This window comes from Gorilla gorilla, chromosome 19 (genome assembly GCF_029281585.2).
Source record: "Gorilla gorilla gorilla isolate KB3781 chromosome 19, NHGRI_mGorGor1-v2.1_pri, whole genome shotgun sequence".
Lineage (NCBI taxonomy): Eukaryota > Metazoa > Chordata > Mammalia > Primates > Hominidae > Gorilla > Gorilla gorilla.
Genome location: NC_073243.2, coordinates 117874586 through 117896057, shown reverse-complemented (window position 1 = coordinate 117896057; position 21472 = coordinate 117874586).

The window sequence follows — 21472 nt, the reverse complement described above, 5'->3', positions numbered from 1 at the left end:
TATCTCTACGAACATGGAAATATCTACACAGCTACCTGTTTCAACATGGAAGTATCTACACCGCTATCTGCATGAAAATGGAAATATCTACCCAGCTATCTGCATATACATGGAAATATCTACACAGCTATCTCTATACACATGGAAATAACTACACCGCTATCTCTATAAACATGGAAATATCTACACCACCATCTGTATGAACATGGAAATATCTGCACCGCCATCTGTATGAACATATAAATATCTACACCGCCATCTGTATGAAGAAGGAGATATCTACACTGCTATCTGTATAAACATGGAAATATCTACACCGCTCTCTGTATAAACATGGAAATATCTACACCGCTATCTGTATCAACATGGAAATATCTACACCGCTATCTGTATAAACACGGAAATATGTACACCGCTATCGGTATGAACATTGCAATATCTACACGGCTATCTGTATGAACATGGAAATATCTACACCGCTTTCTGTATGAACATGGAAATATCTTCACCGCCATCTGTATGAACATGGATATATCTACACAGCCATCTGGATGAACATGGAAGTATCTACACCGCTATCTGTGTAAACATGCATACATCTTCACCGCTATCTGTATAAACACGGAAATATCTACACCGTTATCTTTATGAACATGGAAATATCTAAACCGCTTACTGTTTGAACACGGAAATATATACACCGCTATCTGCATGAAAATGGAAATATCTACACCGCTATCTGTATGAACATGGAAATACATACACCGCTATCTGTATGAACATGGAAATATCTACACCGCTATCTGTATAAACACGGAAATATCTACACCGCTATCTGTATAAACATGGAAATATCTACAACGCTATGTGTATAAACATGGAAATATCCACACCGCTATCTGTATAAACATGGAAATATCTACACCGCTACCTGTATAAACATGGAAATATCAGCACCGCTATCGGTATGAACATGGAAATATCTACACTGCCATCTGTATGAACATGGAAATATCTTCACCGCTATCTGTATGAACTTGGATATATCTACACAGCCATCTGTATGAACATGGAAATACCTACACCGCTATCTGTATGAACATGGAAATATCTAAACCGCTAACTCTTTGAACAGGGAAAAATATACACCTCTATCTGCATGAAAATGGAAATATCTACACCGCTATCTGTATGAACATGGAAATACATACACCGCAATCTGTATGAACATGGAAATATCTACACCGCTATCTGTATAAACACGGAAATAACTACACCGCTATCTGTATATACATGGAAATATCTACACCGCTATGTGTATAAACATGGAAATATCTACACTGCTGCCTGTATAAACATGGAAATATCAGTACCGCTATCTGTATGATCATGTAAATAGCTACACAGCCATCTGGATGAACATGGAAATATCTACACCGCTATCTGTATGAACATGGAAATAGCTACACCGCTATCTGTATGAACATGGAAATATCTACACCACTATCTGTATGAACATGGAAATATCTACAGCGCTATCTGTATGAACATGGAAATATCTTCAACGCCATCTGTATGAACATGGATATATCTACACAGCCATCTCGATGAACATGGAAATATCTACACCGCTATCTGTATGAACATGGAAATATCTACACAGCCATCTGGATGAACATGAAAATATCTACACCGCTATCTGTGTAAACATGCATACATCTTCACCGCTATCTGTATAAACATGGAAATATCTACACCGCTACCTGTATAAACATGGAAATATCTACACCGCTATCTCTATGAACATGGAAATATCCACACCGCTATCTGTATGAACATGGAAATAGCTACACCGATATCTGTATGAACATGGAAATATCTACACCACTATCTGTATGAACATGGAAATATCTACACCGGTATCTGTTTGAACAGGGAAGTATATACACCACTATCTGCTTGAAAATGGAAATATCTACACAGCTCTCTGCATATACATGGGAAAATCTACACAGCTATCTCTTTACACATGGAAATAACTACACCGCTATCTGTATGAACATGGAAATATATACACTGCCATCTGTATGAACATATAAATATCTACACCTCCATCTGTATTAAGATGGAGATATCTACACCGCTATCTGTATAAACTTGGAAATATCTACACCGCTATCTGTATAAACATGGAAATATCTACACCACTATCTGTATAAACATGGAAATGTCTACACCGCTACCTGTATAAACATGGAAATATCAGCACCGCTATCTGTATGAACATGTAAATATCTTCACCGCTATCTGTATGAACATGGAAATATCTACACCGCTATCTGTATGAACATGGAAATACCTTCACCGCCATCTGTATGAACATGGATATATCTACACAGCCATCTGGATGAACATGGAAATATCTGCACCGCTATCTGTATGAACATGGAAATATCTTCACCGCTATCTGTACGAACATGGAAATATCTTCACCGCCATCTGTATGAACATGGATATATCTACACAGCCATCTGGATAAACATGGAAATATCTACACCGCTATCTGTATGAGCATGGAAACATCTACACCGCTATCTGTGTAAACATGCATACATCTTCACCGCTATCTGTATAAACATGGAAATATCTACACCGCTATCTGTACGAACATGGAAATATCTACACCGCTACCTGTTTGAACATGGAAGTATCTACACCGCTATCTGCATCAAATTGGAAATATCTACCCAGCTATCCGAATATACATGGAAATATCTACACAGCTATCTCTTTACACATGGAAATAACTACACCGCTATCTCTATAAACATGGAAATATCTACACCACCATCTGTATGAACATGGAAATATCTGCACTGCCATCTGTATGAACATATAAATATCTACACCGCCATCTGTATGAAGAAGGAGATATCTACACCGCTATCTGTATAAACATGGAAATATCTACACCGCTATCTGTATAAACATGGAAATATCTACACCGCTATCTGTATCAACATGGAAATATCTACACCGCTATCTGTATAAACACGGAAATATGTACACCGCTATCGGTATGAACATTGCAATATCTACACGGCTATCTGTATGAACATGGAAATATCTACACCGCTACCTGTTTAAACATGGAAATATCAGCACCGCTATCAGTATGAACATGGAAGTTTCTACACCGCCATCTGTATGAACATGGAAATATCTTCACCGCCATCCGTATGAACATGGAAATATCTGCACAGCCATCTGTATGAACATATAAATATCTACACCGCCATCTGTATTAAGATGGAGATATCTACACCGCTATCTGTATAAACATGGAAATATCTACACCGCTATCTGTATAAACATGGAAATATCTACACCGCTATCTGTATAAACATGGAAATATATACACCGATACCTGTATAAACATGGAAATATCAGCACCGCTATCTGTATGAACATGGAAATATCTACACCGCCATCTGTATGAACATGGAAATATCGTCACCGCCATCTGTATGAACATGGATATATCTACACAGTCATCTGTATGAACATGGAAATATCTCCACCGCCATCTGTATGAACATGGATATGTCTACACAGCCGTCTGGATGAACATGGAAATATCTACACGGCTATCTGTATGAACATGGAAATATCTACACTGCTATCTGTGTAAACATGCATACATCTTCACCGCTATCTGTATAAACATGGAAATATCTACAGCGCTATCTGTATGAACATGGAAATATCTACACCGCTATCTGTATGAACATGGAAATACATACACCGCAATCTGTATGAACATGGAAATATCTACACCGCTATCTGTATAAACACGGAAATAACTACACCGCTATCTGTATATACATGGAAATATCTACACCGCTATGTGTATAAACATGGAAATATCTACACTGCTGCCTGTATAAACATGGAAATATCAGTACCGCTATCTGTATGATCATGTAAATAGCTACACAGCCATCTGGATGAACATGGAAATATCTACACCGCTATCTGTATGAACATGGAAATAGCTACACCGCTATCTGTATGAACATGGAAATATCTACACCACTATCTGTATGAACATGGAAATATCTACAGCGCTATCTGTATGAACATGGAAATATCTTCAACGCCATCTGTATGAACATGGATATATCTACACAGCCATCTCGATGAACATGGAAATATCTACACCGCTATCTGTATGAACATGGAAATATCTACACAGCCATCTGGATGAACATGAAAATATCTACACCGCTATCTGTGTAAACATGCATACATCTTCACCGCTATCTGTATAAACATGGAAATATCTACACCGCTACCTGTATAAACATGGAAATATCTACACCGCTATCTCTATGAACATGGAAATATCCACACCGCTATCTGTATGAACATGGAAATAGCTACACCGATATCTGTATGAACATGGAAATATCTACACCACTATCTGTATGAACATGGAAATATCTACACCGGTATCTGTTTGAACAGGGAAGTATATACACCACTATCTGCTTGAAAATGGAAATATCTACACAGCTCTCTGCATATACATGGGAAAATCTACACAGCTATCTCTTTACACATGGAAATAACTACACCGCTATCTGTATGAACATGGAAATATATACACTGCCATCTGTATGAACATATAAATATCTACACCGCCATCTGTATTAAGATGGAGATATCTACACCGCTATCTGTATAAACTTGGAAATATCTACACCGCTATCTGTATAAACATGGAAATATCTACACCACTATCTGTATAAACATGGAAATGTCTACACCGCTACCTGTATAAACATGGAAATATCAGCACCGCTATCTGTATGAACATGTAAATATCTTCACCGCTATCTGTATGAACATGGAAATATCTACACCGCTATCTGTATGAACATGGAAATACCTTCACCGCCATCTGTATGAACATGGATATATCTACACAGCCATCTGGATGAACATGGAAATATCTGCACCGCTATCTGTATGAACATGGAAATATCTTCACCGCTATCTGTACGAACATGGAAATATCTTCACCGCCATCTGTATGAACATGGATATATCTACACAGCCATCTGGATAAACATGGAAATATCTACACCGCTATCTGTATGAACATGGAAACATCTACACCGCTATCTGTGTAAACATGCATACATCTTCACCGCTATCTGTATAAACATGGAAATATCTACACCGCTATCTGTACGAACATGGAAATATCTACACCGCTACCTGTTTGAACATGGAAGTATCTACACCGCTATCTGCATCAAATTGGAAATATCTACCCAGCTATCCGAATATACATGGAAATATCTACACAGCTATCTCTTTACACATGGAAATAACTACACCGCTATCTCTATAAACATGGAAATATCTACACCACCATCTGTATGAACATGGAAATATCTGCACTGCCATCTGTATGAACATATAAATATCTACACCGCCATCTGTATGAAGAAGGAGATATCTACACCGCTATCTGTATAAACATGGAAATATCTACACCGCTATCTGTATAAACATGGAAATATCTACACCGCTATCTGTATCAACATGGAAATATCTACACCGCTATCTGTATAAACACGGAAAGATGTACACCGCTATCGGTATGAACATTGCAATATCTACACGGCAATCTGTATGAACATGGAAATATCTACACCGCTACCTGTTTAAACATGGAAATATCAGCACCGCTATCAGTATGAACATGGAAGTTTCTACACCGCCATCTGTATGAACATGGAAATATCTTCACCGCCATCCGTATGAACATGGAAATATCTGCACAGCCATCTGTATGAACATATAAATATCTACACCGCCATCTGTATTAAGATGGAGATATCTACACCGCTATCTGTATAAACATGGAAATATCTACACCGCTATCTGTATAAACATGGAAATATCTACACCGCTATCTGTATAAACATGGAAATATATACACCGATACCTGTATAAACATGGAAATATCAGCACCGCTATCTGTATGAACATGGAAATATCTACACCGCCATCTGTATGAACATGGAAATATCGTCACCGCCATCTGTATGAACATGGATATATCTACACAGTCATCTGTATGAACATGGAAATATCTTCACCGCCATCTGTATGAACATGGATATGTCTACACAGCCGTCTGGATGAACATGGAAATATCTACACCGCTATCTGTATGAACATGGAAATATCTACACCGCTATCTGTGTAAACATGCATACATCTTCACCGCTATCTGTATAAACATGGAAATATCTACACCGCTATCTGTATGAACATGGAAATATCTACACCGCTATCTGTTTGAACATGGAAATATCTACACCGCTATCTGCATGAAAATGGAAATATCTACACAAATATCTGCATATAAATGGAAATATCTACACAGCTATCTCTTTGCACATGGAAATAACTACACCGCTATCTCTATAAACATGGAAACATCCACACCGCCATCTGTATGAACATGGAAATATCTACACCGCCATCTGTATTAAGAAGGAGATATCTACACCGCTATCTGTATAAACATGGAAATATCTACACCGCTATCTGTATTAACGTGGAAATATCTACACCGCTATGTGTATAAACACGGAAATATGTTCACCGCTACCTGTATAAACATGGAAGTATCAGCACCGCTATCGGTATGAACATGGCAATATCTACACGGCTATCTGTATGAACATGGAAATATCTACACCGCTATCTGTATGAACATGGAAATGTCTTCACCGCCATCTGTATGAACATGGATATATCTACACAGCCATCTGGATGAATATGGAAATATCTACACCGCTATCTGTATGAACATGGAAATATCTACACCGCTATCTGTATGAACATGGGAATATCTACACAGCCATCTGGATGAACATGGAAATATCTATACCGCTATCTGTATGAACATGGAAATACATACACCGCTATCTGTATGAACACGGAAATATCTACACCGCTATCTGTATGAACATGGAAACATCTACACCGCTATCTGTATGAACATGGAAACATCTACACCGCTATCTGTGTAAACATGCATACATCTTCACCGCTATCTGTATAAACATGGAAATATCTACACCGCTATCTCTACGAACATGGAAATATCTACACAGCTACCTGTTTGAACATGGAAGTATCTACACCGCTATCGGCATGAAAATGGAAATATCTACCCAGCTATCTGCATATACATGGAAATATCTACACAGCTATCTCTATACACATGGAAATAACTACACCGCTATCTCTATAAACATGGAAATATCTACACCACCATCTGTATGAACATGGAAATATCTGCACCGCCATCTGTATGAACATATAAATATCTACACCGCCATCTGTATGAAGAAGGAGATATCTACACCGCTATCTGTATAAACATGGAAATATCTACACCGCTCTCTGTATAAACATGGAAATATCTACACCGCTATCTGTATCAACATGGAAATATCTACACCGCTATCTGTATAAACACGGAAATATGTACACCGCTATCGGTATGAACATTGCAATATCTACACGGCTATCTGCATGAACATGGAAATATCTACACCGCTTTCTGTATGAACATGGAAATATCTTCACCGCCATCTCTATGAACATGGATATATCTACACAGCCATCTGGATGAACATGGAAGTATCTACACCGCTATCTGTGTAAACATGCATACATCTTCACCGCTATCTGTATAAACATGGAAATATCTACACCGCTATCTGTATGAACATGGAAATATCTAACCCGCTATCTGTATGAACATGGAAATATCTACACTGCTATCTGTATGAACATGGAAATATCTTCAACGCCATCTGTATGAAAATGGATATGTCTACACAGCCATATGGATGAACATGGAAATATCTTCACCGCTATCTGTGTAAACATGCATACATCTTCACCGCTATCTGTATAAACATGGAAATATCTACACAGCTATCTTTATGAACATAGAAATATCTACACCGCTAACTGTTTGAACAGGGAAATATATACACCGCTATCTGCATGAAAATGGAAATATCTACACAGCTATCTGCTTATACATGGAAATATCTACAGAGCTATCTCTTTACACATGGAGAAAAATACACCGCTATCTGTATGAACATGGAAATATCTACACCTCCATCTGTATGAACATGGAAATACCTGCACCGCCATCTGTATGAACATACAAATATCTACACCGCCATCTGTATTAAGTTGGAGATATCTACACCACTATCTGTATAAACATGGAAATATCTACACCGCAATGTGTATAAACATGGAAATATCTACACCGCTATCTGTAAAAACAAGGAAATATCTACACCGCTACATGTATAAACATGGAAATATCAGCACCGCTATCTGTATAAACATGGAAATATCTACACCGCCATCTGTATGAACATGGAAATATCTTCGCCGCCATCTGTAGGAACATGGATATATCTACACAGCCATCTGTATGAACATGGAAATATCTACACCGCTATCTGTATGAACATGGAAATATCTTCACCGCTATCTGTATGAACATGGAAATATCTTCACCGCTATCTGTATGGACATGGATATATCTACACAGCCATCTGGATAAACATGGAAATATCTACACCGCTATCTGTATGAACATGGAAACATCTACACCGCTATCTGTGTAAACATGCATACATCTTCACCGCTATCTGTATAAACAGGGAAATATCTACACCGCTATCTCTACGAACATGGAAATATCTACACAGCTACCTGTTTGAACATGGAAGTATCTACACCGCTATCTGCATGAAAATGGATATATCTACCCAGCTATCTGCATATACATGGAAATATCTACACAGCTATCTCTTTACACATGGAAATAACTACACCGCTATCTCTATAAACATGGAAATATCTACACCGCCATCTGTATGAACATGGAAATATCTGCACCGCCATCTGTATGAACATATAAATATCTACACCGCCATCTGTATGAAGAAGGAGATATCTACACCGCTATCTCTATAAACATGGAAATATCTACACCGCTATCTGTATAAACATGGAAATATCTACACCGCTATCTGTATCAACATGGAAATATCTACACCGCTATCTGTATAAACACGGAAATATGTACACCGCTATCGGTATGAACATTGCAATATCTACACGGCTATCTGTATGAACATGGAAATATCTACACCGCTTTCTGTATGAACATGGAAATATCTTCACCGCCATCTGTATGAACATGGATATATCTACACAGCCATCTGGATGAACATGAAAGTATCTACACCGCTATCTGTGTAAACATGCATACATCTTCACCGCTATCTGTATAAACATGGAAATATCTACACCGTTATCTTTATGAACATGAAAATATCTAAACCGCTTACTGTTTGAACACGGAAATATATACACCGCTATCTGCATGAAAATGGAAATATCTACACCGCTATCTGTATGAACATGGAAATACATACACCGCTATCTGTATGAACATGGAAATATCTACACCGCTATCTGTATAAACACGGAAATATCTACACCGCTATCTGTATAAACATGGAAATATCTACAACGCTATGTGTATAAACATGGAAATATCAGCACCGCTATCTGTATGAACATGGAAATATCTACACCGCCATCAGTATGAACATGGAAAAATCTTCACCGTCATCTGTATGAACATGGATATATCCACACAGCCATCTGTATGAACATGGAAATATCTTCACCGCCATCTGTATGAACATGGATATGTCTACACAGCCGTCTGGATGAACATGGAAATATCTACACAGCTATCTGTATGAACATGGAAATAGCTACACCGCTATCTGTATGAACATGGAAATATCTACACCACTATCTGTATGAACATGGAAATATCTACACCGCTATCTGTATGTACATGGAAATATCTTCACCGCCATCTGGATGAACATGAAAATATCTACACCGCTATCTGTGTAAACATGCATACATCTTCACCGCTATGTGTATAAACATGGAAATATCTACACCGCTACCTGTATAAACATGGAAATATCTACACCGCTATCTCTATGAACATGGAAATATCCACACCACTATCTGTATGAACATGGAAATAGCTACACCGCTATCTGTATGAACATGGAAATATCTACACCACTATCTGTATGAACATGGAAATATCTACACCGCTATCTGTGTAAACATGCATACATCTTCACCGCTATCTGTATAAACATGGAAATATCTACACCGCTATCTGTATGAAGATGGAAATACTTACACCGCTCTCTGTATGAACATGGAAATATCTACACCGCTATCTGTATGAACATGGAAATATCTACACCGCTATCTGTATGAGCATGGAAATACCTTCACCGCCATCTGCATGAACATGGATATATCTACACAGCCATCTGGATGAACATGGAAATATCTGCACTGCTATCTGTATGAACATGGAAATATCTACACCGCTATCTGCATGAACATGGATATATCTACACAGCCATCTGGATGAACATGGAAATATCTTCACCGCTATCTGTGTAAACATGCATACATCTTCACCGCTATCTGTATAAACATGGAAATATCTACACAGCTATCTTTATGAACATAGAAATATCTACACCGCTAACTGTTTGAACAGGGAAATATATACACCGCTATCTGCATGAAAATGGAAATATCTACACAGCTATCTGCTTATACATGGAAATATCTACACAGCTATCTCTTTACACATGGAGAAAAATACACCGCTATCTGTATGAACATGGAAATATCTACACCGCCATCTGTATGAACATGGAAATACCTGCACCGCCATCTGTATGAACATATAAATATCTACACCGCCATCTGTATTAAGTTGGAGATATCTACACCACTATCTGCATAAACATGGAAATATCTACACCGCTATCTGTATAAACATGGAAATATCTACACCGCAATGTGTATAAACATGGAAATATCTACACCGCTATCTGTAAAAACATGGAAATATCTACACCGCTACATGTATAAACATGGAAATATCAGCACCGCTATCTGTATAAACATGGAAATATCTACACCGCCATCTGTATGAACATGGAAATATCTTCGCCGCCATCTGTAGGAACATGGATATATCTAAACAGCCATCTGTATGAACATGGAAATATCTACACCGCTATCTGTATGAACATGGAAATATCTTCACCGCTATCTGTATGAACATGGAAATATCTTCACCGCCATCTGTATGGACATGGAAATATCTACACCGCTATCTGTGTAAACATGCATACATCTTCACCGCTATCTGTATAAACAGGGAAATATCTACACCGCTATCTCTACGAACATGGAAATATCTACACAGCTACCTGTTTGAACATGGAAGTATCTACACCGCTATCTGCATGAAAATGGAAATATCTACCCAGCTATCTGCATATACATGGAAATATCTACACAGCTATCTCTTTACACATGGAAATAACTACACCGCTATCTCTATAAACATGGAAATATCTACACCGCCATCTGTATGAACATGGAAATATCTACACAGCCATCTGGATGAACATGAAAATATCTACACCGCTATCTGTGTAAACATGCATACATCTTCACCGCTATCTGTATAAACATGGAAATATCTACACCGCTACCTGTATAAACATGGAAATATCTACACCGCTATCTCTATGAACATGGAAATATCCACACCGCTATCTGTATGAACATGGAAATAGCTACACCGCTATCTGTATGAACATGGAAATATCTACACCACTATCTGTATGAACATGGAAATATCTACACCGCTATCTGTATGAACATGGAAACATCTACACCACTATCTGTATGAAGATGGAAATATCTACACCGCTATCTGTATGTACATGGAAATATCTTCACTGCCATCTGGAAGAACATGGAAATATCTGCACCGCCATCTGAAAGAACATATAAATATCTACACCGCCATCTGTATTAAGATGGAGATATCTACACCGCTATGTGTATAAACATGGAAATATCTACACCGCTATGTGTATAAACATGGAAATATCTACACCGCTATCTGTATAAACATGGAAATATCTACACCGCAACCTGTATAAACATGGAAATATCAGCACCGCAATCAGTATGAACATGGAAGTATCTACACCGCCATCTGTATGAACATGGAAATATCTTCAACGCCATCTGTATGAACATGGAAATGTCTGCATCGCCATCTGTATGAACATATAAATATCTACACCGCCATCTGTATTAAGATGGAGATATCTACACCGCTATCTGTATAAACATGGAAATATCTACACCGCTATGAGTATAAACATGGAAATATCTACACCACTATCTGTATAAACATGGAAATATCGACACTGCTACCTGTATAAACATGGAAATATCAGCACCGCTATCTGTATGAACATGGAAGTATCTACACCGCCATCTGTATGAACATGGAAATATCTTCAACGCCATCTGTATGAACATGGAAATGTCTGCATCGCCATCTGTATGAACATATAAATATCTACACCGCCATCTGTATTAAGATGGAGATATCTACACCGCTATCTGTATAAACATGGAAATATCTACACCGCTATGAGTATAAACATGGAAATATCTACACCACTATCTGTATAAACATGGAAATATCGACACTGCTACCTGTATAAACATGGAAATATCAGCACCGCTATCTGTATGAACATGGAAATATCTACACCGCCATTTGTATGAACATGGAAAAATCTTCACCGCCATCTGTATCAACATGGATATATCTACACACCTTCTGTATAAGCATGGAAATATCTTCACCGCCATCTGTATGAACATGGATATGTCTACACAGCCGTCTGGATGAACATGGAAATATCTACACCGCTATCTGTGTAAACATGCATACATCTTCACCGCTATCTGTATAAACATGGAAATATCTACACCGCTATCTGTTTGAACAAGGAAATACCTACACCGCTATCTGTATGAACATGGAAATACCTACACCGCTACCTGTATAAACACGGAAATATGTACACCGCTAACTGTATAAACATGGAAGTATCAGCACCGCTATCGGTATGAACATGGCAATATCTACACGGCTATCTGTATGAACATGGAAATATCTACAACGCCATCTGTATGAACATGGAAATATCTTCACCGCCATCTGTATGAACATGGATATATCTACACAGGCATCTGGATGAACATGGAAATACCTACACCGCTATCTGTATGAACATGGAAATATCTACACAGCCATCAGGATGAACATGGAAATATCTACACCGCTATCTGTATGAACATGGAAATACATACACCGCTATCTGTATGAACATGGAAATATCTACACCGCTATCTCTATGAACTTGGAAATATTTGCACTGCTATCTGTAAGAACATGGAAATATCTTCACCGCCTTCTGTATGAACATGGATATATCTACACAGCCATGTGGATAAACATGGAAATATCTACACCGCTATCTGTGTAAACATGCATACATCTTCACCGCTATCTGTATAAACATGGAAATATCTACACCGCTATCTTTATGTATATGGAAATATCTACAGCGCTAACTGTTTGAACAGGGAAATACATACACCGCTATCTGCATGAAAACGGAAATATCTACACAGCTATCTGCTTATACATGGAAATATCTACACTGCTATCTCTTTACACATGGAAATAACTACACCGCTATCTGTATGAACATGGAAATATCTACACCGCCATCTGTATGAACATGGATATATCTGCACCGCCATCAGTATGAACATTTAAATATCTACACCGCCATCTGTATTAAGATGGAGATATCTACACCACTATCTGCATAAACATGGAAATATCTACACCGCTATCTGTATAAACATGGAAATATCTACACCGCTATGTGTATAAACATGGAAATATCTACACTGCTATCTGTATAAACATGGAAATATCTACACCGCTACCTGTATAAACATGGAAATATCAGCACCGCTATCAGTATGAACATGGAAGTTTCTACACCGCCATCTGTATGAACATGGAAATATCTTCACCGCCATCCGCATGAACATGGAAATATCTGCACCGCCATCTGTATGAACATATAAATATCTACACCGCCGTCTGTATTAAGATGGAGATATCTACACCGCTATCTGTATAAACATGGAAATATCTACACCGCTATGTGTATAAACATGGAAATATCTACACCGCTACCTGTATCAACATGGAAGTATCAGCACCGCTATCGGTATGAACTTGGCAATATCTACACGGCTATCTCTATGAACATGGAAATATCTACACCGCTATCTGAATGAACATGGAAATGTCTTCACCGCCATCTGTATGAACATGGATATATCTACACCGCTATCTTTAGGAATATGGAAATATCTTCACCGCCATCTGTATGAACATGGATATACCTACACAGCCATCTGGATGAACATGGAAATATCAACACCGCTATCTGTAGGAACATGGAAATAGTTACACTGCTATCTGTATGAACATGGAAATATCTACACCGCTATCTCTTTGAACATGGAAATATCTACACCGCTATCTGTATGAACATGGAAATATCTTCACCGCCATCTGTATGAACATGGATATATCTACACAGCCATCTGGATGAACATGGAAATATCTACTCCGCTATCTGTATGAACATGGAAATATCTACACAGCCATCTGGATGAACATGAAAATATCTACACCGCTATCTGTGTAAACATGCATACATCTTCACCGCTATCTGTATAAACATGGAAATATCTACACCGCTACCTGTATAAACATGGAAATATCTACACCGCTATCTCTATGAACATGGAAATATCCACACCGCTATCTGTATGAACATGGAAATATCTACACAGCCATCTGGATGAACATGAAAATATCTACACCGCTATCTGTGTAAACATGCATACATCTTCACCGCTATCTGTATAAACATGGAAATATCTACAGCACTATCTGTATGAACATGGAAATATCTACACCGCAATCTGTTTGAACAGGGAAGTATATACACCGCTATCTGCTTGAAAATGGAAATAAGTACACAGCTATCTGCATATACATGGGAATATCTACACAGCTATCTCTTTACAAATGGAAATATCAGCACCGCTATCAGTATGAACATGGAAGTATCTACACCGCCATCTGTATGAACATGGAAATATCTTCACCGCCATCTGTATGAACATGGAAATATCTGCACCGCCATCTGTATGAACATATAAATATCTACACCGCCATCTGTATTAAAATGGAGATATCTACACCGCTATCTGTATAAACATGGAAATATCTACACCACTATGTGTATAAACATGGAAATATCTACAGCGCTATCTGCATAAGCATGGAAATATCTACACTGCTACCTGTATAAACATGGAAATATCAGCACCGCTATCTGTATGAACATGGAAATATCTACACCGCCATCAGTATGAACATGGAAAAATCTTCACCGTCATCTGTATGAACATGGATATATCCACACAGCCATCTGTATGAACATGGAAATATCTTCACCGCCATCTGTATGAACATGGATATGTCTACACAGCCGTCTGGATGAACATGGAAATATCTACACAGCTATCTGTATGAACATGGAAATAGCTACACCGCTATCTGTATGAACATGGAAATATCTACACCACTATCTGTATGAACATGGAAATATCTACACCGCTATCTGTATGTACATGGAAATATCTTCACCGCCATCTGGATGAACATGAAAATATCTACACCGCTATCTGTGTAAACATGCATACATCTTCACCGCTATGTGTATAAACATGGAAATATCTACACCGCTACCTGTATAAACATGGAAATATCTACACCGCTATCTCTATGAACATGGAAATATCCACACCACTATCTGTATGAACATGGAAATAGCTACACCGCTATCTGTATGAACATGGAAATATCTACACCACTATCTGTATGAACATGGAAATATCTACACCGCTATCTGTGTAAACATGCATACATCTTCACCGCTATCTGTATAAACATGGAAATATCTACACCGCTATCTGTATAAACATGGAAATATCTACACCGCTACCTGTATAAACATGGAAATATCAGCACCGCTATCGGTATTAACACGGAAATATCTACACCGCTATCTGTGTGAACATGGAAATATCTACACCGCTATCTGTATGAACATGGAAATATCTTCACTGCCATCTGTATGAACATGGATATATCTACACAGCCATCTGGATGAACATGGAAATATCTACACCGCTATCTGTATGAACATGGAAATATCTACACAGCCATCTGGATGAACATGAAAATATCTACACCGCTATATGTGTAAACATGCATACATCTTCACCGCTATCTGTATAAACATGGAAATATCTACACCGCTATCTCTATGAACATGGAAATATCCACACCGCTATCTGTATGAACATGGAAATATCTACACAGCCATCAGGATGAACATGGAAATATCTACACCGCTATCTGTATGAACATGGAAATACATACACCGCTATCTGTGTGAACATGGAAATATCTACACCGCTATCTCTATGAACTTGGAAATATTTGCACTGCTATCTGTAAGAACATGGAAATATCTTCACCGCCATCTGTATGAACATGGATATATCTACACAGCCATGTGGATAAACATGGAAATATCTACACCGCTATCTGTGTAAACATGCATACATCTTCACCGCTATCTGTATAAACATGGAAATATCTACACCGCTATCTTTATGTATATGGAAATATCTACAGCGCTAACTGTTTGAACAGGGAAATACATACACCGCTATCTGCATGAAAACGGAAATATCTACACAGCTATCTGCTTATACATGGAAATATCTACACTGCTATCTCTTTACACATGGAAATAACTACACCACTATCTGTATGAACATGGAAATATCTACACCGCCATCTGTATGAACATGGATATATCTGCACCGCCATCAGTATGAACATTTAAATATCTACACCGCCATCTGTATTAAGATGGAGATATCTACACCACTATCTGCATAAACATGGAAATATCTACACCGCTATCTGTATAAACATGGAAATATCTACACCGCTATGTGTATAAACATGGAAATATCTACACTGCTATCTGTATAAACATGGAAATATCTACAGCGCTACCTGTATAAACATGGAAATATCAGCACCGCTATCAGTATGAACATGGAAGTTTCTACACCGCCATCTGTATGAACATGGAAATATCTTCACCGCCATCCGCATGAACATGGAAATATCTGCACCGCCATCTGTATGAACATATAAATATCTACACCGCCGTCTGTATTAAGATGGAGATATCTACACCGCTATCTGTATAAACATGGAAATATCTACACCGCTATGTGTATAAACATGGAAATATCTACACCGCTACCTGTATCAACATGGAAGTATCAGCACCGCTATCGGTATGAACTTGGCAATATCTACACGGCTATCTCTATGAACATGGAAATATCTACACCGCTATCTGAATGAACATGGAAATGTCTTCACCGCCATCTGTATGAACATGGATATATCTACACCGCTATCTTTAGGAATATGGAAATATCATCACCGCCATCTGTATGAACATGGATATACCTACACAGCCATCTGGATGAACATGGAAATATCAACACCGCTATCTGTAGGAACATGGAAATAGTTACACTGCTATCTGTATGAACATGGAAATATCTACACCGCTATCTCTTTGAACATGGAAATATCTACACCGCTATCTGTATGAACATGGAAATATCTTCACCGCCATCTGTATGAACATGGATATATCTACACAGCCATCTGGATGAACATGGAAATATCTACTCCGCTATCTGTATGAACATGGAAATATCTACACAGCCATCTGGATGAACATGAAAATATCTACACCGCTATCTGTGTAAACATGCATACATCTTCACCGCTATCTGTATAAACATGGAAATATCTACACCGCTACCTGTATAAACATGGAAATATCTACACCGCTATCTCTATGAACATGGAAATATCCACACCGCTATCTGTATGAACATGGAAATATCTACACAGCCATCTGGATGAACATGAAAATATCTACACCGCTATCTGTGTAAACATGCATACATCTTCACCGCTATCTGTATAAACATGGAAATATCTACAGCACTATCTGTATGAACATGGAAATATCTACACCGCAATCTGTTTGAACAGGGAAGTATATACACCGCTATCTGCTTGAAAATGGAAATAAGTACACAGCTATCTGCATATACATGGGAATATCTACACAGCTATCTCTTTACAAATGGAAATATCAGCACCGCTATCAGTATGAACATGGAAGTATCTACACCGCCATCTGTATGAACATGGAAATATCTTCACCGCCATCTGTATGAACATGGAAATATCTGCACCGCCATCTGTATGAACATATAAATATCTACACCGCCATCTGTATTAAAATGGAGATATCTACACCGCTATCTGTATAAACATGGAAATATCTACACCACTATGTGTATAAACATGGAAATATCTACAGCGCTATCTGCATAAGCATGGAAATATCTACACTGCTACCTGTATAAACATGGAAATATCAGCACCGCTATCTGTATGAACATGGAAATATCTACACCGCCATCAGTATGAACATGGAAAAATCTTCACCGTCATCTGTATGAACATGGATATATCCACACAGCCATCTGTATGAACATGGAAATATCTTCACCGCCATCTGTATGAACATGGATATGTCTACACAGCCGTCTGGATGAACATGGAAATATCTACACAGCTATCTGTATGAACATGGAAATAGCTACACCGCTATCTGTATGAACATGGAAATATCTACACCACTATCTGTATGAACATGGAAATATCTACACCGCTATCTGTATGTACATGGAATTATCTTCACCGCCATCTGGATGAACATGAAAATATCTACACCGCTATCTGTGTAAACATGCATACATCTTCACCGCTATGTGTATAAACATGGAAATATCTACACCGCTACCTGTATAAACATGGAAATATCTACACCGCTATCTCTATGAACATGGAAATATCCACACCACTATCTGTATGAACATGGAAATAGCTACACCGCTATCTGTATGAACATGGAAATATCTACACCACTATCTGTATGAACATGGAAATATCTACACCGCTATCTGTGTAAACATGCATACATCTTCACCGCTATCTGTATAAACATGGAAATATCTACACCGCTATCTGTATAAACATGGAAATATCTACACCGCTACCTGTATAAACATGGAAATATCAGCACCGCTATCGGTATTAACACGGAAATATCTACACCGCCATCGGTGTGAACATGGAAATATCTACACCGCTATCTGTATGAACATGGAAATATCTTCACTGCCATCTGTATGAACATGGATATATCTACACAGCCATCTGGATGAACATGGAAATATCTACACCGCTATCTGTATGAACATGGAAATATCTACACAGCCATCTGGATGAACATGAAAATATCTACACCGCTATATGTGTAAACATGCATACATCTTCACCGCTATCTGTATAAACATGGAAATATCTACACCGCTATCTCTATGAACATGGAAATATCCACACCGCTATCTGTGTGAACATGGAAATATCTACACCGCTATCTCTATGAACTTGGAAATATTTGCACTGCTATCTGTAAGAACATGGAAATATCTTCACCGCCATCTGTATGAACATGGATATATCTACACAGCCATGTGGATAAACATGGAAATATCTACACCGCTATCTGTGTAAACATGCATACATCTTCACCGCTATCTGTATAAACATGGAAATATCTACACCGCTATCTTTATGTATATGGAAATATCTACAGCGCTAACTGTTTGAACAGGGAAATACATACACCGCTATCTGCATGAAAACGGAAATATCTACACAGCTATCTGCTTATACATGGAAATATCTACACTGCTATCTCTTTACACATGGAAATAACTACACCACTATCTGTATGAACATGGAAATATCTACACCGCCATCTGTATGAACATGGATATATCTGCACCGCCATCAGTATGAACATTTAAATATCTACACCGCCATCTGTATTAAGATGGAGATATCTACACCACTATCTGCATAAACATGGAAATATCTACACCGCTATCTGTATAAACATGGAAATATCTACACCGCTATGTGTATAAACATGGAAATATCTACACTGCTATCTGTATAAATATGGAAATATCTACAGCGCTACCTGTATAAACATGGAAATATCAGCACCGCTATCAGTATGAACATGGAAGTTTCTACACCGCCATCTGTATGAACATGGAAATATCTTCACCGCCATCCGCATGAACATGGAAATATCTGCACCGCCATCTGTATGAACATATAAATATCTACACCGCCGTCTGTATTAAGATGGAGATATCTACACCGCTATCTGTATAAACATGGAAATATCTACACCGCTATGTGTATAAACATGGAAATATCTACACCGCTACCTGTATCAACATGGAAGTATCAGCACCGCTATCGGTATGAACTTGGCAATATCTACACGGCTATCTCTATGAACATGGAAATATCTACACCGCTATCTGAATGAACATGGAAATGTCTTCACCGCCATCTGTATGAACATGGATATATCTACACCGCTATCTTTAGGAATATGGAAATATCTTCACCGCCATCTGTATGAACATGGATATACCTACACAGCCATCTGGATGAACATGGAAATATCAACACCGCTATCTGTAGGAACATGGAAATAGTTACACTGCTATCTGTATGAACATGGAAATATCTACACCGCTATCTCTTTGAACATGGAAATATCTACACCGCTATCTGTATGAACATGGAAATATCTTCACCGCCATCTGTATGAACATGGATATATCTACACAGCCATCTGGATGAACATGGAAATATCTACTCCGCTATCTGTATGAACATGGAAATATCTACACAGCCATCTGGATGAACATGAAAATATCTACACCGCTATCTGTGTAAACATGCATACATCTTCACCGCTATCTGTATAAACATGGAAATATCTACACCGCTACCTGTATAAACATGGAAATATCTACACCGCTATCTCTATGAACATGGAAATATCCACACCGCTATCTGTATGAACATGGAAATATCTACACAGCCATCTGGATGAACATGAAAATATCTACACCGCTATCTGTGTAAACATGCATACATCTTCACCGCTATCTGTATAAACATGGAAATATCTACAGCACT